Here is a 22,633-nt window from a genome sequence, read left to right on the forward strand (position 1 = left end):
CCCTCATAGTGAGCCCAGTTGGGTAGGAACCAGGAACAGGCAAGAGATAAAGGGACAAAGAGGAACACTAACCCACCAAGCTGCAGGGAAAAAGGTGGGAGAAAAAGGCAAGAGGGGATCAAAAATATCAAAAAACAACATAAAGACAAGAACCAAAAACATCAGATACTCTCCTCCCCCCCCCCCCCCCGGGTTTCTAAGAATGTTAACTGGTTCCTAAGTTTTCTATAAAGCTGTTTACCCTTACATTAGTACACAGGGGTAGTAGAACACGTTTTTGGACAGAGAGGCCAAACACACCAATCTCCGGCATCCTCTCCAAGTTCTCATTGCTGATTCTCTATTAGACAAATATATATTGGTCAGGCCACGAATCCTGTGGTGAAGTTCATTCTGCTAGTTATGATTTCTTCTATGGAGGGACTGTCAGGCTTATACCTAAGGGATTGCTGTGGGGTGGGAATTTCTCATTAAAGAAATCTTCAAGAGCAGATAGGATTAGCTTCAGTTTTAATTAGCAGTGTAGTTGATTGGTATTTTTTTTTAATCTCACCAAGCAATGCTAATATGAATCCCAAGTTAAAAGGTTTTAATTCTAATATTGAAGTCTAAACAAAATATGGTGTGTTATAGGGAAAGGTCTGTGAAGAAATGGCCTGAAAACTGTCACAGTGCACCCAGAATTCAGCTGCAGTGTCATCTCTTAAGAAGGGAGCCTTGTGCTCATAAAAGGATGCATATTACAGTTTGGGGTTCTTTTTATATTTGTGTGATATCAAATATTAACAGCCAATTCAAAATGCAACTATTCTTCATGCAGAGGAGTCCTGAATGAGAAGAAATCTATTTCTTCTGAGCCTTACAGAGCACCCCCCCCCCCCCCAGCTATCTGCAGTTCTAGGGGTAAAATGATAGCCCACAAGACTATTTAATAATTTTAATACAATAATCTCAATGCAAAACACAATTAGCATTGAATATAATTTGTAAACTTAATAAACTAATAAGAATAATGCATCTTATCAACACTACAATTAAAATAATCCCATTCCCTATCTGACCCCCCCCCCCCCCCCAGGAGACCTGGTTCCAAAACCATAAGGGTAGAATAATTCTTCATAGAGCTTCTTTTTCCAATTCAATATAAGTCTGCCATATGTCATAAAATTTTGCCCATTGATTAGTTAGAAGGGCTGAAAGTCTATATTCCTAAACGTTCCCTTACATCTCTCAGAGTAGGTACACTTAGCATACGCCTTTGCTGAACTAATGTCAATCTAGCAGCTATGAATGCCAAATCCAAAAGTTTAGATACTCCCAACAATGCCCTTTCAGCATTCAGCTTAAGTGGAGTCTGAATTAATCTGCTTACGTACTCAAAAACCTGCTCCCAAAACTTCTGGACCCTTTGACATTCGACCTTGGCATAGTCTACTGATAATTCTGTAAAAGTCTAATTCAATCCTCACCCTCCCTGCTGGCACAATAATAATAATAATAATAACAGTTTATATACCGCAGGACGTGAAGTTCTAGGCGGTTTACAATGATTAGAATTGTTACAGATTGAGTGAATAAACAAAGTTACAGATTGAATGAACAAAGAAAGTACAGATTTAGCGATAGGTGGGTACAACTCTTCAGCAAGCAGAAGCCTTTGAATCCCCACGGCTAACTTGGTGGCCTTTACTACCGAGACAATATTTCAGAATTCCATGGTTGGGGTTTCTTTTAAATGCTGGCTGCAGCATCTAATCTTATGGCCAGATATTCAGCACTGGCTGACATCTGGATATCAGCACTGAATATCGCACTGGATATCTGAATATTGGCATTGGATACTGGCACTGGCTAGCTGGGTATCGGCACTGGTTAACTGGATATGGCATAATGGTGATATTCTGTACCATTATTTGGATATGAATCCAGATAATTTAGGGCAGCTTTTCTCCTGTCCTAAGTCATTATCCAGTTATTGGCACTAAATATTGCCAGTCACCAGATAAATCCTGGATCTAATCTAATCTAAATCATGGATTTATATACCGTGTCATCTCCCCAAAAGGAGCTCGACTCGGCTCACATAAAAATCGATAATCAGATCTGCTCAGGCTCCGTCCTGGACCATCTAGATTGCATTGGGGGGACTCTGTAGTCATTTTTATAGGTATTATCTGGGTAATATCGCTGAAAATTACTGACTAGCCCCACTCAGTGCTACTTATCTGAGTTTAATGCACCTGCCTACCCTGAATCTCATCTGCTACTTCTCTGTCTAGCCCTCTAGTGAAATCAGTGAGTCCTGCTGTGTATTTACAACATGGCGCAGCTTAATGTCTTCTTCAGAAATGGGTAATGTTGCTGCTCAGTCTTCTAAAACAATGGTTCTCAACCCAGTCCTCAAACACACCCAGCCAGCGGGGTTGTCTGGATAGCCATACGTGATACAATACATGGGACCCCACGTTAGGCGCCAAAATGATCTACACTAAGCTCGTATTCCGCATGGAGCGTCCTTTATAGAATAGTAGCTTAGTGGGCATTTCATGTCAAACTTTGGGCGTGAACATTTAAGTCAGACGAAAGGCTTGCGTAAGTGCTGGTGTCCAAGTGACGGCAGGTGCACAAATGCAAGTATTGTATATCTGGCCTCATTTCTGGGAACATCCTTGACCCATCCATGCTGCTTCGCTGGCTCCGCCCTCTTTGCAATTGCCTGCTATTAAATTTGGCACACATATTATAGATTTGGGCGTAAGGCAGTCCATGCATAACTCCTAATTACTGCTATTTAAGAACATAAGAATAGCCATACTGGGTCAGCCCAATATCCTGTTTCCACAGTGGCCAGTCCAGGTCACAAGTACCTGGCAGAAATCCAAATAGGAGCAACATTCCATGCTTCTGATCCCAGGACAAGCAGTGGCCTCTCCCGTGTCTGTCTCTTTTAAACCCAGCTATACTAACCATTGTTACCATATCTTCCAGCAGCGGGTTCCAGAGCTTAACTATTCTTTGAATGAAAAAATATTTCCTCCTATTTGTTTTAAAAGTATTCCTACATAACTTCATCAAGTGTACCTTGTCTTTGTAATTTTTGAAAGAGTAAAAAAATCAATTCACTTTTACCCGTTCTACACCGCTCAAGATTTTGCAGACCTCAATCTTATCTCTCCTCAGTCAACTCTTTTCCAAACTGAAGAGCCCTAACCTTTTTAGTCTTTCCTCATAAAAGAGGAGTTCCATCCCCTTTACTTTGATCTCTCTTCCTTGAACCTTTTCTAATTCCACTATATCTTTTTTAAGATATGGGAACCAGAAGGGAATGCAATACTCAAGGTGAGGTCACACCATGGAGTGATACAGAGGTATTAAAATATTCTTTGCCTTATTTACCATCCCTTTCCTAGTACTGTATTTACTTGAATATAAACTGAGATTTTTGAGCCAAAAAAAGGCCCAAAAATTGGAGTCTTAGTTTATGTTTGGGTCAGCACTTCTTCTGGGCCTGCCGTGAGACTTGGTAGACCAGCGGTGGCCGGGACAGGAGGGATCCCTCCCACCTCCTGTCCCAGCTGATTCTAATTATTTTTATCTCCCTCCCGCCTCCCACACGTACCTTTAGTTTGCCTGGTGGTCCAGTGGTGAATCGCGGCAGGAGCAATCTTCTTTCGCTCTTGCCCATGCAGAGCTGGTAGCTGATTGGCTGCCGTGAACTCGATGGGGAAGGTCGCAAGCGGTTATGGGCAGTGGTGATCCAGGAGCTGTCAGGAAAAAGCTTTAGGTGGCAGGACGGCGTGGCTGAAGTGCTTATCATTGCTGGAGCGGTGCTAGATCCAGCAGTTGCAACAAAGTGAGACAATTCTTTTAGGATGTGGCTCCTACTTTTCAGGGCCTGTGGTGAAATGTGGCTGCATTATGAGCAGGCCGCAACATCATGTTGAAGACCCAGATAACACACAGACATTGTGAGTGTCAGAAAACACCATATTCTTCCCGCATTGGGGTATTTCTTAAACCCAGTCGTCAGGTATTTTCCTGTGCTTTGTTCTTAGCTTTTCTTTGTCTTATTTTATTTTATTTTTTTTGTAAGTTTATTTATGCAATTTTTCAAAAATCAGAAGCCCCTGGTACCAATAACTATAGAAACAGCAGAATACACATTAGAAATCAAAATCTTCCCAGTACCTTCCCCTTCCCTCATCTCTCCACAGCAATTTATAAAACCTATAAACTGCCCCTCCATTATTCCACCACCTCCCCAATCTCATCAGGTCCCATGGCAAGCCTGGTGGAGGCCTGCAAGGCATCGGGAGGGAGGGAGGAGGGAAAGGGTACAGAACCTGGCAGGGAGGGAGGGGGCTGGGTGCAGAGACTGGCAGAGGGGGAACAGGGTGCAGAGCCTGGTAGGGCAGGGCAAGGCATGACAAGGCACTATACTTGAATATTAACCCCCCACTACCCCCGGTTTATATTCAAGTCAACTTTTTTTCCTCCTTTTTTGGGTTTATATTCAAGTATCTTTTTTCTTGGTTGCTGGACTCTACCATCTGGTAACTGTAATTTTGATTATTCTTCTCAATGTACATCTCTTTGCATTTGTCCACATTAACTTTCATCTGCCATTTGAATGCCTAGTCTTCCAATTTCCTAAGGTCTCCCTGCAATTTTTCACAGTCTAAATATGTTTTAAAAACTCACTTGTCATTCCAAATTACAGATAATTTATAAATATTAAATAGCCCCAGTCCCAGATCCCTGTGGCACTTCTTTGAGAAAACGGCCATTTAGCCTTACTCTCTGTTTTCCTAATCCACAATAAAACATTGCCTCCTATCCCATGGCTCTTTAATTTTCTCAAGAATCTCTCATGAGGAACTTTGTCAAAAGCTTTCTACAAATCTAGATACAGTATGTCAATCGGCTCACCTTTATCCACATATTTATTCATACCTTCAAATAAATTAACTAAGTTGGTGAGGCAAGACTTCCCTTGGCTGAACCCTTGCTAACTGACCCATTAAGCCACATTTTCTGTGTGTGCCGTAATTTTATTCTTTAGAATAGTTTCCTCTATCTTGCCTGGAACTGAAGTTAGGCTTACTGGCCTCTAATTTCCCAGATCACCCCTGAAACCCTTTCTAAAAATCAACGTTAAATTGGCCAACCTCCATTCTTCAGGTACTATTAACAATTTTAACAATGGTAAGCATCCTGGGGTGTACATCATCTGGACGGTGCTTGTTAACAGCCATAACTGATTGTTGGTATCTAATTGACTACTTAGTTTATGTTCAGATCTGAGATCCACACTCAGATTTGGTCGACCTATACAGAATTTGGGAAAGTATGCGCAAACCTATCTCCTACCTATTCATCATGGGAATCCTAAAAACCTGACTGGCAGAGCAAACCCTGAGGACTAAATTGCGCTTTAAGGGGATTCCAGAGTTGAAGGACTATAGAAATTATGGTTTGGTGGGCAAGAACATCTGTTTACATCTTATGAAGGATGACCTGGATTTTTCGTCTTATCAAGTTTCAAGTTTATTTAAAATTTCTTATACTGCCTAATCAAGCCTTCTAGGCGGTGTACAAAAAACGCCAAAACAATGCGCCAATTAAAATACAATATGAACAAAGACAAACCAGGGGAAATGACAATTTATAAAGACATTGATGAACCGGAAAGGGAAGAAGGGTTGGCGCTACAATTGATAGAAAGAAAGAGAACATTCAAGGGAAAGAACAAAGGGAGGGGGACTTATGACTTTAAAATTTTGAGAGTGCATCATGGTCTTGGCCAGGCACAAGATGGGTTGCCCCATGACATCGTTGTCTGTTTGCAGAATCTCAAGGAAAAGATTCTGAGAAAGGCCAGACAACTGAGGGAAATATCCTGGAAAGATCTTAAAATAACAGTTTTTCCAAGATCTGGCCCGGTCCACCTTGATAAAGCAGCGCACATTTAGAGAAGTTACCCAATTTATGGATATGGGAGGTTATAAATTTAGGTGGCTGTTTCCATTTGCACCGTGGATAATGGTAGCAGGTAGATCTAAGAAGGTCAGAACAGCCGCAGAGGTGTGGGCAGCTCTTAAGGACTTGGGCTATAAAAATATCTCATCACAACCTTTACAGCTAATGGAGGAGCCAGAACCAAGAACCGATTCTGCTTGGCAGACAGTTGTGAGGAACTGGAAGGCCACTAAATTTCTTGGTTGATTTTTTTTAATGGAGCTTTGTTCTTGGACTACAATTTTCTAATTTTTTTGCAGACCCGGTTGGGGATAAAGCCATAGGCATTGGCTGTTACACTGCAGTGCCATGTTTTGGCTCAAACTATTACCAGTTATTTGGGGGTCTAGGATTCACTGTGCATTTATTACAGTTCTGTTTGTTGACATTATCACTGATATGATATTACAATATATCTTTTGACATGGAGATATCCTTGTGAGGGGGCTGGTCATGAGGATGAGTGATCCGGATGTGTGGAAGGGGGAAGGAGGGGTACTGCGAAGAGAGGGAGAGAGGGAAGCGTATTTCACTAATAAGGAATTTGCTGCCGGGGGAGGGGGGGGGGCAGAGGAACGGTGGAAGTACAAGACATGCTGGGTTAATAGTAGGTTCTTGAAACATTAATGGACTTAATAATGCAGAGAAAAGCAGTAGAGTGTTTAAGAAATAGATAGGCTTAAGTGGGATATCATCTTTTTGCAGGAGCCACATTTTTGGTTGAAAGATGCACATTTATTGAAACATAAGCATTTTGATCAGATTATAGTACATCAGAAAAGGGGAGAGCCTAAGGTGGGTGGGGGAAGTGATTCTCTTCCATAAGGGGATTATGTTTGATATCTAAGATCAATATTGGGATATGGAAGGTCGCTGGACAAGACAAATACTTTTTGCAGCTACAGAACATCCTACTGCTGTTTGTAAAGGGGACAGGAATAATGAGGGCGACTTCAATATCACGCCTGATGCTCACCTAGATCACTCTAAGGATGGGGGAATTATAGTAGACCTCATAGGAAAGCTTTCTGAGAATTAACTTGAAGTTACTTCATGGCATACATAGAAACTATACCTTTTACTCTCATGTTAGTCAGACATATACACATCTGGATTCCCTATGGGTACATCATAATTTATGGGGTCAGGTGTCAGATATGGGTATTGAATCCATACATATTTCTGATCAACTTTCAGAGGTTGGGAGACATAGGAGTCAGGGATACTGGCGTCTTAACGAGTCCCTTTTGGAGAATGAGAGAGTTTGTGGAGAAGTATGCCACTGAGTATGAGAATGGGGAGGTGGGGATGGCATTATATGGATGTGCTCAAAGCGGTCGTGTGGGGGGTCTTATTTAAATGGGATTTATTCTGATTCCTTAAGGATTGAATGGAGAACTTGACGGGGTTCCCACTGTTATTTGCCTTTTCCATTGAGCCGTTAACAGCTAAAATCCGCACGAATCCAGATGTGAGAGGCCTTCAGGTGGAGCACGATAGAGCAAAATATCATCTGCAAAACATGCTATGTTCACCACCCAACACTGGCTCTTCTTATACTTCTGAAGGAGCTGGATTATTATAGGGCAGTGTCTAGATTCAGGACCAATATGAATAAATCTGAAAATTGAGGTAGTTCCATTTTGCACAGTGAGGTGGTCCAGCCCCTCCCATTCTGCCTTGCCATATACGGAGCACAGACCATAGATAAGAACAGAAGAATAGCCTTACTGGGTCCATCAAGCACAGTAGCCTGTTCTCATGGAGGCCAATCCAGGTCACTAGAACCTGGCCAAAACCCAAGCACTGCGTCTCCTACTTCGAGGCATCAGTGCAAAGCTGCTGGTTGTGAGCAAGATCTACTTCCCACTCCCAGCCTCTCCCAGTGAGATCTGAATACATTAGTCTGATTGTTACATGGACACTCTGAATTACTGTGGCTCCTTTAGCTTTATTCTAGTGACAGAGCAGCTGCGCGCTTTGTTTTCATCTTAATAGACTGTGGAGAAACATTTGCTTTTGAGCCCTCTTTGAATGCATGTAGCCTGGGCAATGCCAGTTTGTGGCTAGGAATGTGCTGACCCTGCCAGCTTCAATGACCAAGGCACCCGGGTAATAGAATGTCCACTGACAACGTTAACATTCCTTTCATCTAATGTCTCCCAGCCAGCCGTCATTCTGGCCTCTAGCCAGAGGCTTAAGTACCCAACTTTCAGTTCCTGTCAAGAGATCAGAGACCATACTTCTCCTCCTTATGTAGTCATTTCCCTATTTTTCCCCAATTCAATATTACTGTTGAGGAGGAATAGGATTCTTTTTTTTTTTTTACTTTAAACAATTTTTATTAAGCATTACAACATTCAACGTTCCATAGTCCAACACCATACCAACACATTCCAACTATAACATATCTCTTCTGTTATCTATGTTAACCAGCCACTTTAAAAGACTATTTTTTTAAATAATTTTTTTTGTTTAAACATTCAATATTCCCCTAGCTACCCTCCACCACCCCATCCCAAATAAAAAAATAATGCATAGAGGAAACCCATACATCCCTCCAAGCTCCCTGTATCCCTCAGCAAAGTTAATCCCCCAACCATCTCAAAATACCTTCCCAGTCCATCTTGCGTAGCAACAAATGAGATGGACAGCCTCTTTGAAATACAGATTTTTGTCCAATATTGTTGTATAACCCCCACAGGTCCACCATAAATGAAGAAAAGTACTCACTTTACCACATCGCTAACACACATTAGATACTGAGGGAAATATAGCTTTCAAACGCATTGGTTTGAAAGTGAGTACCTTATAAACATTTTCTTGTACTAGGGAACAAACTGAAGATTTTTGTAATTTCTGAGAACATGACATCCCATTGTTCTGAAGTAAAGGTAACCCCTAAATCCCAATCCCATTTCCCCATAAAAGAATGTGGATTCCCATCCATCCCCTAATATATTTATAAAGTAATGAAAGAAACATAGAAACATGATGGCAGATAAAGGCCAAATGGCCCATCCAGTCTGCCGTTCCACACCATCCACTATCTCCTCTTCTCCCTATGAGAATCCCACATGCCTGTCCCAAGAATTCAGAAACAGTCTTCATCTCCAACACCTGCCTCGGGAGACTATTCTATGCATCTTCGAACCACCCTTTCTGTAAAATTTTTTTCACCTCTTAACTTCATCTTATGTCCTCTCCTTCCAGAGTTTTCCTTCATTTGAAAAAGACTCACCTCTTGTACGTTAACGCCACAGAGATATTTAAACGTCTCTATCATATCCCCTCTCTCCCATCTTTCCTTCCTTAAGGTCTCAAAGTCTGTCCCCAAACGATTTATAACAAAGATCACCATCCAATTTTGCAGCAGCCCTCTGGACCAACTCCATCCTATTTGTATCTTTTTGAAGGTGCAGTCTTCAAAATTGCACAGAATATTCAAATGGAGCCTCATCAGAGACTTATACAACGGCCTTTTCACCTCCCTTTTCCTACTAGCCATTCAGAGTATATGATACGACTGGTTAACGTAGCTGGTTTTAAAAAAGGTTTGGCCAAGTTCCTAGAGGAAAAGTCTGCTATTGAGACAGACATGGGGAAGCCACTGCTCGCCCTGGGATTGGTAGCATGGAATGCTGCTACTATTTAAGTTTCTGCCAGGTACTCATGACCTAGATTGGCCACTGTGGAAACAGGATACTGGGTTAAATGGACCATTGGTCTGACCCAATATGGCTATTCTTATGTTCCTATATGTGCATCACAGATATTTTTATATCTCTTCTTGGTATGAATGATGCTTAGGTCTTTCTTGTTATTATAATGGAGTTCTTTTTCTTTATCTTGGGGGTTTTTTTGTACACCACTTCGATCTCTATTAAGCTTACGCGGTATATTAAATTTTTAATAAACAAGTGGAGAGGCATAATCGAAAGCGTGCCTAAGTCTGAGGTTGGACATTTTGTGCAAGATGTCCACAAACCCAGTAGGGAAAATGTCCATTTTCACAGCTGCCAAACATCTATCTTGTATTTTTGAAAATGAGCTAGGTATAAGTTTTGTTCCTTAGGACGTCTACCTTTTTTGCCCATTTTCAAAAATAAAAATGTCCAAGTGAAGAACGTACAAAAGCAAGTTTTGTAGATGTACCCACCAATACCTTGTCTGATCGTGACAGAAAGAATCCCCATCAGCTGAGCTGGTTTTGGGGATTCCCCCTACAAGGATCAGCTGAACTGTGGAGCCTTACACCCCTCCCCCTGACATTCATGGACCTTTCCTGACATCCCCCCAACACCCCCTGGCATCCCCTGATATCCCCCAAATTCTAATCTAATCTAATCTTCCATTTGTGAGTCACAAGGTGACAGATCAAAGAGGAAGAGGGAAATTAGAGGGGGGGGGAACATGGAAGAAGCAAGGGGAGGGGCCTAGAAGTAGGGGGGTGCAATACAGAAGCTGAAACAGTTAAATGTCAAAGGTTTTTCTTGAATGCAGTGTAGTTTGTCTCTTTCCTGATTGCTTCTGGGAGGACATTCCAGGTTTTTACACCCAGATAGGTTATCATAGAGTGGAAAATTCGCTTGTAGTGGAGGTATTTTGTGGATGGCAGGTTAGTTGAATTCATCCCCCTGATATCCTGGACCACCCCTGACATCTCCGCCCACCTCCTTTCATCCCCCCAACATTCCCAACAGCCAAACCCCCTATTGACCCTCCATCCTTCCCTCCCCGCCAACTGCGAGCGAGCTGTACCTTCAACTGAAGCAGCGTCGGGCCGGCAGCACTTCAAACAGGCTGCTTGGTTTTGTTATCAGTAACACGGCAGAGTGAAATCCCCGACGGACAAGGCCATGCAGCCTGTTTAGAGTGCTGCTGGCCCGACACTGCTTCGGATGAAGGTAGGACTCGCTCACTCGCGGTTGGCGGGGAGGGAAGGATGGAGAGTCAGCGGGGGTTCAGCTGCGCAGTGGGGTGCTCAAGGGTTCTGCTGCACAAGGGGTGAGAGGGAGAGAAGGATAGAGGCTGGGCAAGGCTGCACGAGGGATGGGAGGGAGGGAAGGATAGAAGCTGGGCAAACTTCTGCTGCACATGGGGATGGGAGGGAGGGGAGGAAAGATGCTGCACATGTGGGGGAGAGAAAGGAAAGAGGAAGAATTGGGGTGAAGGAGAGGAAGGGAAAGATGATCATGTACATGAAAAAAATAAGCCCTACCTGAAAATAAGACCTAGTGCCTTTTTTGGGCCCAAAATGAATATAAGACATTTTCTTATTTTCGGGGAAACACGGTAGTATCAAATCTGTGGTATGGACCCAACATGGTCCATGTTTTGGTATTAGACAACCTTCTTCTTGGGTCCGTTCTTATTAAACCGCAAAAGATAGAAAAGCTTGAGAGCATCCAAAATACTGTGTGATAAAAGTCGGAGCGCTACCAAGCCAGTCTGAGTTCAGCAATTGGCTTTACCTGGCACATGTGCACATTTACACCTCTTCGCATGGACTGACTGCCATCATCAGTGACTGATCTCATGGAAATTAGGCGATCCTCATTTGCATATGAGGTTTTTTGAGAACCGCTTGTATTTTCTGAATTGTTTTATGGCCACTACTGGAACCTGGTGGATTTTAATAGGGAGTTTTGAGAATCCGGCCCAGAGAGATTAAAGTTACTTCTAGTGGAGTATCAGGAGAAGAAAGAGAATAAAGCCATTGTGTGTTGGACTGTTATGTAACGCCTTTGTACCTACTGATTGCCAATACATCTAAAGAAGTTGTACATTGTTCTGCAGTTAATTCGACAGCAAGTTAAATAATAGAGTTCAAGTTTGTTCAGTTATACCTTGGACTTGACTGTTCCTTCAGCAGAAGAGCAGAACCTTGCCTGAGTATGGTGAGTGAGCCCCGGGATTAGGTCTCCGGGCTCCTGGAGTTTTTTGGCCCAGCCTAAGCCCAAGCTTGGTGAGACTGTGAATATCTTTTTGGGTGAGCCCTGGTTGCGGGTCACCTGACCCCCCAAAGAGCTGGCCAGAGCCCGCATGGTGAGCGAGAGGAGGGAAGCCAGGGCTGCATATAAACAACAATTAAAACATTCTTGTCATCAGGGGACAGGGCTGGACAGGGGCCCCACTGAACTGGTCTGCACAGGGCCCTGCAGTTACTAAAACCGGTCCTATTCAAATGCTGCTATTTTTATTTTGTGCACAATTCTGCTGCTATTATACTCCTGTGTAAACATTTGTATCCTCTCCCATATTTGCCACATTCTTTTTTTTTTGATTTTCAAACTTTGACAGTGCAAAACAATTAATTGAACATAAGCACTGCCTAAAACACACTTTTAAATATACATGTAATACATGAAACAATCATTTCCTCCCCCCTCCTCCCAATTATTAATTCAATAAGACATATTATGTGAATACAATTATAAATAAGTAATTTTAATACTCAAAATACATTCCCCCCCCCCCCCGGATGTGTAAGGGAATCTAATAAAAGAAGAGATATATGACTATTATTGCAAGGTAACAAATGTAGTTAATGGGCTCCACACTTTATCAAATGAATTACCGAACCCTAAACATTCTGCAATCATTCTCTCATATTTATATGTGGCACACATATTCGTCGCCAAAATATGTAGTTAAGTCTGTCATGGCTCTTCCAATTGCGTGTAATCAATTGGATAGCTATTCCCGTCATGATCAAGAAAAGACGGCTTTTAAATTTGTCCAAAGTGGGCTTAATGTGTAATAAAGTCACATTTTTTTTAATGCATGCACTTTAGTAGCGTATCAATTAGTTACTGCATTAGGTACCCGACTGCTTTTAACACCCGTGTTATGAAACCAGCGCACATCAGATCTTCAGCAAAGAGCAAGCTGAAGTGACAGGATGAAATGCAAAGCAACAGCAGGAGCAACGAGACTGCACCTGATGGTTCCCCTTTCCCTTGCACACTGAAAACTTCTGCCTCAACTGTGGCCAGCGTGCAGAATTAAACAGAAGGCAGGACTTGAGCGCCATGCAGGTTGCAGGGCTACTGTATTTATCTAGCCAGCTAGTCACAAGGGTGGATCGCTCCAAATCAGCACAGCCCCTTACTACAGCCAATCAAGTTCAATTTATTTAATATACTGCAAATGTAAAACCAAAGGTAAATGTAAGTGGTTTACAATAAAAGTTTAAAATAAGTAAATCTGCAGTCAAACCTTGGTTTGCGAGCTTAATTTGTTTCAGAAGCATGCTTGTAATCCAAAGCACTCGTATATCAAAGCGAATTTCCCCAAAGGAAATAATGGAAACTCAGACGATTCGTTCCACAACCCCAAAACTTTAATACAAAATACTATGCATACTTGTATTGCAAGACCTCGTTCATTAAGAAGAGTCAGTACACTCTTGCATTGTCAGAGAGAAAAGAACCATCGGCTCACTTGTGGTGACGTGATGTGTGTATACTGTATTTACTCGTATTGCAAGACTTTGCTTGTATATCAAGTTAAAATTTAATCAAATGTTTTGCTTGTCTTGCATAACACTTGCAAACCAAGGTTTTACTGTAAAGATTAAATATCTGTTCTGGATATTAGGTGGGTTGGAATGGTGGGATTAGAGATTGATATTGAAAATTGTTTGAGCCTAATATTTGTTGTTTACATTTTTATTCTTTCTGTATTGCTAGATTTTGTATGTGCTGAATAAAAACGATTAAAGATATAATAAATAAATAGGGCAGGGAACAAAAAATAAACAAAACATAAAATACAATTAAAGGGTCTCAAAGTCCCTCCTCGAGGGCCACAATCCAGTTGAGTTTTCAGGATTTTCCCAATGAATATGCATGAGATCTATGTGCGTGCACTGCTTTCAGTACATATTCATTGGGGAAATCCTGAAAACCCGACTGGATTGAGGCCCTCAAGGAGGGACTTTGAGATCCCTGACACAGTATGAGGAAAGGAGGGAGTTGGTAGGTTACAATAAAACAAAAAAGGATGGGGAAAGGGAAGGAATGAACAATATGGTAAGGGGGGGGGAACCCTAAAATGTGTTCTGCCCACATTAGTTGAGATAAAACCAAAGATGGAAGTTTAGAGAAAGATTTCCTAGCCCTGTCCTGGAGGACCACCAGTCCAGTCGGGTTTTGGGGATAGCCCTGATGAATATTTGCATGCCCGTCACCTCCATTATATGCAAATTTCTCTCATGCATATTTATTAGGGCGATCCTGAAAACGAAGAGCACAAAGCCTTGAATTGCAAAAGAAGCGCGGCCCCTTTAAACAGCAGCCGGCAGGACCGGGTCGTACCAAGTGGCCAGGCGGAGGCGGGGGAGGCGTCCCGCGCACTTGTCGCTCCGGCTCTCCCTGCGCGCCAAAAAGAACCCCGGAGCCCCGCAGGCGTCTCTGCTGCGGGGCACGCGGCTCGCAAAGGGGGGGGGGGGGAGCCATGTGCCGAAACGAAGGCGAGCTCGTTGCGCGGAAGCGGGAGAGATCCCGCCCCCCCCGCTGAGGTGGGACGGGCCGAGCCGCCGTCCTCCGAGCTCGTCAAAACGGCGGCGGAGGCTCGGCCGCCTGGTGAGAAGCGGAGGGGATGGAGCCGGGGACCGGGCGGAGCGCCTCGCGAGGTGAGTTGCCGAAAGTTCGGCTGGGTTTCGGCCTGGCTCGGGCCGAACTTTTGTGTTTTTTTTTGTTCCCTGCTGATGGGATTCTCTCTTCTCCCACCTCTGAGCTTTTGTTCTTCTGTGCCAGCTTTTTCCCGGTTTCGATCCCCCTCCTCCGCTTCCAGGAACAGCAATTGCTCATCCCACCCCCCTTGATGCTGGCTCCGGCACCCCCCGCAGGAGCCGGAGTTTGCCCCGGTGGGTTCGAATGGCTGGTGCGGGGCTCCTTCTCGAGCTCTCGGGCTGATCTGGCCACCCCTGAAGCCCCGCAGATAGCTCGATGTAGCTCGGGGACTTTGCTATTAGTCACACTGACTCGATGAAAAGATATTCTAGCAGTTTAGTCACTGTATATATTGGATTTAGACTCTCATGCAGAATGATAGGACAAAGTACACTACTGGGTTTCAGAGAAGGATTGGATAAATTCCTGAAGGATAAGGGGATTGAGGGATACAGCATAGATAGAAGGACAAGGGGGATTAAATGATTTAGACCAGGGGTCTCAAAGTCCCTCCTTGAGGGCCGCAATCCAGTCATGTTTTTAGGATTTCCACAATGAATATGCATGAGATCTATTAGCATACAATGAAAGCAGTGCATGCAAAAAGATCTGCATATTCATTGGGGAAATCCTGAAAACCCGACTGGATTGCGGCCCTCAAGGAGGGACTTTGAGATCCCTGATTTAGACAAGGATCACCTTACAGATCATGGACCTGATGGGCCACCGTGGGAGTGGACTGCTGGGCGCGATGGACCTCTGGTCTGACCCAGCGGAGGCAACTTCTTATGTTCTTCTGATTCTTAATCCTTTTTTTTTTAGTGATTGTATAGACCACGGGTGTCAAAGCCCCTCTTCGAGGGCCGCAATCCAGTTGGGATTTCAGAATTTCCCCCAATGAATACGCATGAGATCTATTAGCATACAATGAAAGCAGTGCATGCAAAAAGATCTGCATATTCATTGGGGAAATCCTGAAAACCCGACTGGATTGCGGCCCTCGAGGAGGGACTACAGCTGTTGCAAACACTGCTGTCAAATTAATCTATGGTGCAAAAAAATTTGACCATGTCAGTTCTCTCCTCCACAAAAGCACATTGGCTACCCATCACTCATCGTCCTCACCTTTAAAACAAAAAACTCTAATCAACCAGCATTCATAAATAAACTTTTGATCCCATACTCATCGTCCAGGGCCCTCCAATCTAACAATCTAAACCTACTTTCCATACCGTCAATTCACGAACAGTTTAACGATACTACTCGTAAATCCATTTTTCGATTACTGCTTATTCCTCCCATTAGACCTTCGATTAGAGAATTCTTTTGAAAAATGTAAAACCCAAACTCAAAACTTTTCTCTTTAAAGAAGCCTTTACTCTTTAGTACCAGCTTCTGCTTTTCAAACCTCTAATTTCTGTGAAGCCCTGAAACATCAAACGCTTCTTCTGAAGCAATCCCCTTCCTAATGTTTTGCCACTCCACTTTTACCTTCCTTTTTTTTAAATTAATTTTACTTCAATGTATTTTAAAGAACTTCTCACTCCCCAACTTCCCTTTTGTTTCATGTACGTTAATGTGGGTTTGTCTAGTATTTTTCATATATGATAAAATATTGCTTTTATTTACCTATTTTAATTGTTTTCTACAATCTTTTTATATTGTACACCGTTTAGACACTTGTTTTGATAGACGGTATATCAAAAATAAACAAACTTGAACTTTGACACCCCTGGTATAGACACTTAAACATAAAACTGCATTAGTCTGCATTCTACTAAGCCACCAGACCTGCTTTACTTCAGTCCCCCACCCCCTTGATTTTGGAGGGGGGTGTCTGGGTGTCAATTTCATATTGTTTCAATGTGCACAAAGGCCACACCGTTTTCAACCCCTTTGTACCAAATGAGATCTCGCATAAGTTTTTCCCTTGCCATCTTCAGTTACAAAAGCCACTTTCCAGCTTGGGACTACCTTGTAGAAGTGGGTGTGGAATTTGTGTGCTTTCCTGCACTCTGACCTATATATGCTTCTAGGAGTGCCTCGTCCAGGTATAAAGCCTGTTTATTACATTAGGGACTTCTATTCTGCCTATACCTTGCAGTTCAAGGCGGATTACAAAAGAGCTAACTGGACATTTCCAGTGAAGTTACAACAGTTTTGTTTTTTTTGGTTACAAGGGAGGAGAGGTACCTGGATTAATTCCGGAAGAACTTGCAAATTGGATATTAAATTGACTGTACGTTACTGTGTGATATAACAAATAGATTACAGTTAGAGTACAAATAAGATTACGTTACATTTCAGGGATCTGAATACTTGGTTGGTGTTTTGGGGGAGGAAGAGATTATTTAAGTGGAGGTTTTGGGGGAGAATTTATCTAGGAGGAGGGGGAAGGGTTGGGTTAAGATATCTGGATAAATTTTTTGAAAAGTAGGGTTTTGATTTCTTTTTGAAAAGTTTTGAAGTCGCCCATTGCCGTCAACAGGTTGGAGATGGAGTGGTTAAGTTTTGCTGCTTGCGTCGCCAGAAGGTTATCAAACATCTTTTTGCGCTGAGTGCCCTTGAGTGGAGGGAAGGCAAAAGGGTTCGGAGTTCTTCTTTGTCTTGAGGTGAGGATTTGGTTTAGGCGGTTGTTTAGATAGGGGGGGGCGGAGCCGTTTAATGCTTTGAATAATAGACAGTAGAATTTGAATTGAATTTGTGCTTGCATAGGTAGCCAGTGAGAGTCTAGGAAGGCAGTTGTAATATGATCATATTTTCTCAGGGAGTAGATAAGTCTGAGGGCAGTGTTTTGTATAGTCTGAAGTTGTTTTATCATGTTGGTAGGACAAGGTAATAATAATAATAATAATAACTTTATTTTTCTATACCGCCATAGTCAGGCGACTTCTAGGCGGTTTACATTATAAGAAGGCTGGACATTCAGCGAATAGCAAAAATCTTAATACAATACGATATCATAGATCCACTTACAATACAATACTGTGAATCTAAATACAATAACATATAATACAGTCTAAATACAATAGTATATAATACAGTGAGTCTAAATACAATAACATATAAAAGTCTAAATATAATACCGTACAAGGAGTCTTAATGCAGTACGATAGTCTAAATGGGAAACTTACGTGTTAAATTGGAGAACTATGGGCAAAAAGTATCTGAGAGATTTAGGACCTCCATAAGTTGGAGTTCTAAGGGTAGAGGAGATCAAAAAAAGAGGGGCTTCTTGAGAGAGAGAAGGGCGTTTGTTGGGGAGGGGAGTCTTAGTGGGGGAGGGGACTGTTTTAGTCAATGAATTTTGCGAATAGGGCGGTTTTGATCGATTTGCGGAATGCATTATAAGTCGTATTGGGTTCGTTTATGTGGTTTTTCAGCCAGGTTTGCTGTCTGTTCGCTTGGAACTTAAAGGTTCTGTCCAAGAAGGATTTGTATCTGCAGCCTGTAATCTTTGGGTAAGCAAAGATGTTTTTGTTTCTGGTCGTTCTAGTGGGGTTGTGTAGGCTGAAGTGAGTTTGTAGGTATGAAGGCGCTAGTCCCCAGGCTTGCTTGAAACAGGTGCAAGCAAATTTGAAAAGAATTCGCACTTCTATTGGAAGCCAATGCAGCTTTTTATAGTAGGGGCTGATGTGGTCGTTTTTTCTTAGTCCGAAAATTAGGCGGACGGCGGTGTTTTGTATTAATCTCAGTTTTTTTATTGTCTTTTGTGGGATGCCCAGGTAGATGATATTGCAGTAGTCGAGGAGGGATAGGGTCAGTGTCTGTACCAGCAACCTGAATGATGTAGGGTCGAAGTATTTTTTTATGGTTCTTAGTTTCCATAGCGTGTAAAAGCATTTTTTCACTAGTGAATTTGTGTGGTCGGTCATAGTTAGGTGAGTGTCAAGAGTGATACCCAGTATTTTTATGTTTTTGGAAATTGGGTGTTCGTGGTTGTTTATTTTTATCGATGTTCTCGTAATAGTGTCATTAGGACTAGCCAGGAAGACTTTTGTTTTTTCTGCGTTTAGTTTTAGTTTGAAATTAGTGGTCAATTTATCGATTTCGGTCATTGTGATTGAGAGGTTATCTACAATTTCTTTTGTGATGTCGTTTAAGGGTATAAGGATGGATATGTCGTCCGCGTAAATGTAGTGTATTAAATTTAGTTTTTGTAGTAGGTGACCTAGGGAGGCGATATAGATATTAAAAAGAGTGGGTGATAGGGGGGAACCTTGAGGCACGCCTGATGGGTTTTTCCATGGTTTGGAGAAGTTTCCATTGCTGATTACCCGGTAGGATCTGTTTGTTAGGAATTCTTGGAACCATTTCTTTGCCTTTCCTGTAATTCCCATTGCTTCAAGGCACCGTAGCATGATTTCGTGATCTACCAGGTCGAACGCGCTGCTGAGATCTAATTGTAGGATCAGTGCGCTTTTGCCTTTGCTAAAGAGATCGTAAAGGTGATTCAGTAAGGAGGCTAGGACAGTTTCTGTGTTGTATCCTTTTCTGAATCCTGATTGGTGTTCGCTAAGGAGGTTAAATTTGTCCAGGTAGTTGACTAGTTGGAGGTAGATAGAGGGAATTGCAATAGTCCAGTAGACCTAAGACTAGGGATTGGATTTATCTGCAAAATTGTCCCCATGTACTGCCTTGCCTATTAATATAAAAATCATTGCCTTGGTTTAATTTTAACCTTAGCTTGGAATGCCAGATTCTGCATATTGTTGGCTAAAAATGGCAGCCACAGACTATTTTTGCACTGGTTTTGTGTCACAACACTTCACTGTGCTTTGTTTGGGTTTAGTTAGTCTCCTTTGCAGACCCCTGTACCTGGGTGAGTTCTTTAGAACATAAGAATTGCTATACTGGGACAGACCGAAGGTCCATCAAGCCAGTATCCTGTTTCCAACAGTGGCCAACCCAGGCCCCAAGTACCTACCTAGATCCCAAGTAGCAAAACAGATTCTATGCTGCTTATCCTAGGAATAAGCAGTGGATTTCCCCAAGCCTACAGCCTATGGACCTCTCTTTTAGGAAATTATCCAAACTTTTTTTTTAAACCCCGCTAAGTTAACTGATTTCACCACATTCTATGGCAGTGAATTCCAGAGTTCAATCACACGTTGTGTGAAGAAATATTTTCTCTGGTTTGTTTTAAATTTACTACTTAGTACTGTAGTTTCATTGCATGCCTCCCCTGTCCTAGTATTTTTGGAAAGAGTGAACAAGCGATTCACATCTACCCTTTCCACTCCACTCATTATTTTATACACCTCTCTTCAATTATTCTGAAAACATTAGAAAACTTGGCTTTTTGCAAAATCATAAACTTCCCTTTATATTACCCCTGTTCCTACTGTATTTATTATTATTTATTTATTTTTTTTGCAAACCATGCCGAGCTCTATTTTTATAGAGAAGATGCGGTATATAAGCCTAAAGTTTAGTTTAAATCTCCCCGAGCCATCGCCGCTTTAGCCTCTCCTCATAGGGAAGTCATCCCATCCCTTTTATCATTTTTGTCACCCTTCTCTGTACCTTTTCTAATTCCGCTATATCTTTTCTGTGATACGGCAACCAGAACACACAGTATTCGAGGTGCGGTCATTCCATAGAGCGATACAAGGACATTATAACATTTTCATCTTTGTCTTCTATTCATTTCCTAATAATTCCTAACTTTCTATTTGCTTTCTTAGCAGTCGTCGCACATTGAGCTGAGGGTTTCAACGTATCCTCAACAATGACACCTAGATCCTTTTCCTGGGCAGTGACTCCTAACGCAGAACCCAGCATCATATAGCTATAGTTTGGGTTCCTCTTTCCTACATGCATCACTTTGCACTTGCTCACATTAAACGTCATCTGCCATTTTGACGCCCAGTTTTCCAGTCTCACAAGGTCCTCTTGCAATTTTTCACAATCCTCTTGCGATTTAACAACTTTGTGTCATCAGCAAATTTAATTCTCTCGCAAGTTATTCCCATTTCTAGATCATTGATAAATATGTTAAAAAGCAGCGGTCCCAGCACAGACCCCTGGGGAACCCCACTATTTACCCTTCTCCATTGAGAATATTGGCCATTTCTTGCCTGAAGAGGGTACTTTTAATAATTGCAAGCACTTGCAAAGTTTTCATTTGCAAATTTGGTTGGGTTTTCAAGGCAAAATTATCCCAGGCAAACATGTATTTTCTTTTACACCCACTTCCTGGTAGGAATAATATGCACATGTACTCTTTAAAAATGATTGACTTTGTACCCGGGACACTTGAGAGTCTTGTTTAAGGGCACTGAGACTGCCAGTGGGAGAAGTGGAATTCCAGCCCTGTCTTTCCTCCTCCTTGGCCGCCTACTTCTTTAATTGCTAGGCAGCTATTCTTTTGCTCTGTATATCCTCCGTGGCGTGAGGGAGTTGTCGCACAACATGGTTATGATGTGATCTTAGTGAAAAGTATAATTTTATAGATTACTTTCTTTTAAAGAATTTAGAAAGGTATTGCACAAGACCTCAAACTCCTTTTGAATTGTTGAAACTTGTAGATGGAGGAAGCACCAGGAGTGGAGTGCAAAGCATTGGTGAACTTGTTCTGGAGCCAGCTGCTCACATTATCAGTTGACCAAAAAGATGCCAGTCTCCAGTTTATTTAATCTTTGATACACCGTTTATCAAAAACATACCTAAATGGTTTACAATTATCAAAGTATTGTTAAAATGAAATAAAATAAAAACTTTAAAGTAAAAAAAAATGGAGGGGAGGGGGTGACAAAGCAAATAGACTTACTGGAATAAAAAGGAAAAGTGGGGGGATGGTAAGAGCTTAAATACAATGGCAAAAATAAAATGCGGAAAGGGAGGGCATTGGCACACTAGGTTAGGAGTTGCTTTGAAAGAAGCGTTTTAATTCGGTGCTGCTGATTACAAGGATGCGCACGGAGAATAGAGGAATGTTTTTAAATTACTTGAATTTTCCAAGGGATGTTTCTTGTCTGAGATCTGACGGAAGGTTTTTCCATAACGTGGGAGCAGTGACTGAAAAAATGGTTTTACGGGTAGAATCAAGAAATAGTTCACAAATGGGAGGAACAGAGAATAGGTTTTGGGTAGTGGAACGCAGATTCAGTAAGACGTATTATATTCTGTTACTGGCTTGTAAAGTTCCAGTGCAGATGAAAATTAGAAGAGGCTGGTCAATTCCAGGAGCATAATGGAGGCGTTTCCAGCCTTTGGGTTCTCAGGATACCCACATGGAGGTTGTGCATGAAAGCTTCTCTCATTCATATTGGATGTGGGTATCCTGAAAACCTGACTGGCTGGGCTGAGAACCCCTGGCACAATACAAGTGAAATGTCTTATGATATCTAAATTTTGTATATGTCTTTAGCTTCTTTCTAAAATTTAATTGTTCTCATACGGCATAAATTCGTTAGGTAAATTATTTCGACATTATACCACTTGATATGACAATAGTCACTGAAATACCCTTTTGCAGAAGGAAAATGTAGAGTAGTACAATTGCTTTTGTGCAGGGTTATATCCTGAAGAGAGACTCTTAGTAATAGAATCACGTAAATGGGCGCAGATCCTGACAAAACTCTAAATCATGGAGCATAATTTAAACTGAACTCGTGCCTGGACCAGAAGCCAACAATAGGATCTAAGAGGAGCAGCCCTGTCAAATGTTTTTGCTTTACATAGTAGCCTGGCAGCTGTATTCTGAACCGTTTGAAGTATATTGAAAAAGTCCAAGGAAAGCAAATTACAGTAATCCAGCTGTGACGTTATTATTGCTCGCACCACTGTGCCAATCTGGTCAGGAAAGAAAATCTTTCTAATGGGTCTAAGCTGTTTCAGCAGAAAGAACATTTTTGTTTAAGGTCTGAACCTGATTTTTCCTAGTTAATTTGCAGTCTAATAACACCCAACTCTCAGAATCAGTTCTACTTAAA

The 22,633-nt window shown here is 42.0% G+C and overlaps 1 protein-coding gene across 3 annotated transcripts in view; it reads left to right on the forward strand.

Moving 5' to 3' along the window:
• The window catches only part of HYAL2 (hyaluronidase 2), a 69,785-nt gene that overhangs the window by 18,505 nt on the left and 28,647 nt on the right, over positions 1-22,633 (forward strand). The window contains exon 1 of one of the 3 annotated variants that reach the window (XM_033926526.1): positions 14,518-14,656. The exons of 1 other annotated variant lie outside the window; for it this stretch is intronic. The gene's annotated coding sequence lies outside the window, so the exon portion shown is untranslated. Of the gene's footprint in view, positions 1-14,517; positions 14,657-17,287; positions 17,309-22,633 lie in introns of those variants that run through there. One more of the 3 variants, XM_033926529.1, reaches the window with a different exon arrangement.

Source organism: Geotrypetes seraphini, chromosome 17, assembly GCF_902459505.1.
Source record: "Geotrypetes seraphini chromosome 17, aGeoSer1.1, whole genome shotgun sequence".
NCBI lineage: Eukaryota > Metazoa > Chordata > Amphibia > Gymnophiona > Dermophiidae > Geotrypetes > Geotrypetes seraphini.